Raw genomic sequence first — 2500 nt, 5'->3', positions numbered from 1 at the left:
CACCAGTGTGACAGCAAGTGTGTGTGTATGCACTTTTCTACACTGATGATGAGGAGAGAAGAGAGAAAGAAATAAGTGAAGAAGAAGATTGTGTGATGAAGAGGGAATGAGCGAAGAATAGAGTGAGAGATCAACAGCAACAACAACATCTCCTCCTCTACGGAGTGACAACAGTCACTATAACACACACACACACACACACACACACACACACACACACACACATACAGTACATACAGTACAGTACATACTGTACACACACACACACACACACACACACACACACACACACACACACGCATACAGTACATACAGTACATACACACACACTGTACATACACACGCACAGTGTGTGTTGAACATATTTAACATTTTTCATTTGAGTTTGAAAAGCCTTGGCCTACATGTGATGACTATTTAAAATGTAATCCCTCAAATTGGTCAGTGTAACTGTGATCTGAATAACACCCATTTCATTTGTAACTGTATTTAAATGCAGCAACTTATATTTTTGTATTTTAAATACGTAATCTGGCATACATGTATTCTGTTACCCAGCACTGCTCATCAGGCAAACAATGCCCTCCACCATAACGAGAGATTATACTGTACAGAACAGTATTCTACCGTAATTAGTGGTTATACAGAACTGTATTTCACCGTAATTAGTGGTTATACAGAACAGTATTCTATCGTAATTAGTAATTATGCGGAACAGTATTCTACCGTAATAAGTGGTTATACAGAACAGTATTCTATTGTAATTAGTAATTATGCGGAACAGTATTCTACCGTAATAAGTGGTTATACAGAACATGTTAATAGGCAGTAATGGGGAACTTGTGCGCGTACAGTAGGCTTTAATGGAGAACTATGCGACATTTTCAACAGCAATGGGGTTCTCTGGGTGGAGTGGCGCTGAGTGGCGCTCTGCTTGATTCCTTCTGGTTCTCATCGTGTGCTTGATCCCTTCTGGTTCTCATCGTGTGCTTGATTCCTTCTGGTTCTCATCGTGTGCTTGATCCCTTCTGGTTCTCATCACGTGCTTGATCCCTTCTGGTTCTCATCGTGTGCTTGATTCCTTCTGGTTCTCATCGTGTGCTTGATTCCTTCTGGTTCTCATCGTGTGCATGATCCCTTCTGGTTCTCATCATGTGCTTGATTCCTTCTGGTTCTCATCATGTGCTTGATTCCTTCTGGTTCTCATCATGTGCTTGATTCCTTCTGGTTCTCATCGTGTGTCGGAGGATCTCAGGCAGCTGGTGCACGTAGGCTGTGACATTTAGTAGCCAAATCTAGCAGGAAGTAAAGTTTAAGTAAATGACGTGAAAGTGAAAGCAAGACATTAGAAAGGCCAGCGAAAGGTTGCTTCTGACACACACACACACACACACACACACACACACACGCAAAGAAGCATAACTGGTGTTCTGAATAGCGACTGTGTGCTCTGAAAGGTTCTCCTATCGATGCATTGAAGTGCAATTTGAGTTACGCCTGCTTTTGAAAGGAGGGAATATTTCACTGCAAAACAGACAGAAACAGTGTGTTCACAGGCGTTTCCATACATACAGGGGACACACATAACTAGATGGCCCTGATGTGGCCCTGATCTAGTATGTGTGTGTGTGTGTGTGTGTGTGTGTGTGTGTGTGTGTGTGTGTGTGTGTGTGTGTGTGTGATGTGAGAGTGCTAAATCCAGGCTCTGTGTGTGTGGTGAGATCAGAGGGGGTTTAGGTCTCTGAGGTGGCATCCGGTACTGCGCCCCCTCCATGTGTGTGTGTGTGTGTGTGTGTGTGTGTGTGTGTGTGTGTGAGTGTGAGTGTGTGTGTGTGTGTGTGTGGCTGCAGAGAGAGGCTTTTAGCTGTCAAGCTGGATCTGCAGAACACAAAGCTGCAGTTTACAGCCGTCTCCCCCTGGAGCATGATAACATGGCTTACACAGCCCTCAAAGGACACACACACACACACACACACACACACACACACACACACACTCACACTTTCACTCACCGATTAGTATTTGTGGAAAACATGCTGAATGTGTTTCTGGTCGTACTAAGAAAGAGGAAATGACAGAAGTGTGTGTGTGTGTGTGTGTGCGTGCGTGCGTGTGTGTGTATAGATGAGCAGTAATGTAATTCCAGCGTGTTGTGCTCCAGTGTGTCTTGATGTGAGGCTCACACGGTTAACACTCACACACTCACACGGTTAACACTCACACACTCACATCCACAGAGTTAACACTCACACACTCACACACTCACACACTCACATCCACAGAGTTAACACTCACACACTCACACACTCACATCCACAGAGTTAACACTCACACACTCACACGGTTAACACTCACACACTCACATCCGCAGAGTTAACACTCACACACTCACACACTCACATCCACAGAGTTAATACTCACAAGGTTAACACTCACATCCGCAGAGTTAACACTCACACGGTTAAAACTCACACACTCACATTCACAGAGTTAACTTTTA

At 44.1% G+C, this 2500-nt stretch overlaps 1 protein-coding gene across 1 annotated transcript in view; it reads left to right on the top strand.

Annotated features, from left to right (window-relative positions):
- fstl5 (follistatin-like 5) overlaps positions 1–2500 on the top strand; it is a 172095-nt gene that overhangs the window by 163612 nt on the left and 5983 nt on the right.

The sequence above is a fragment of the Sardina pilchardus genome, chromosome 11, assembly GCF_963854185.1.
Source record: "Sardina pilchardus chromosome 11, fSarPil1.1, whole genome shotgun sequence".
NCBI classification, from domain to species: Eukaryota; Metazoa; Chordata; class Actinopteri; order Clupeiformes; family Clupeidae; genus Sardina; species Sardina pilchardus.
The sequence above is the reverse complement of the archived record's forward strand: the minus strand, read 5'-3'. Positions and strand labels throughout refer to the sequence as shown.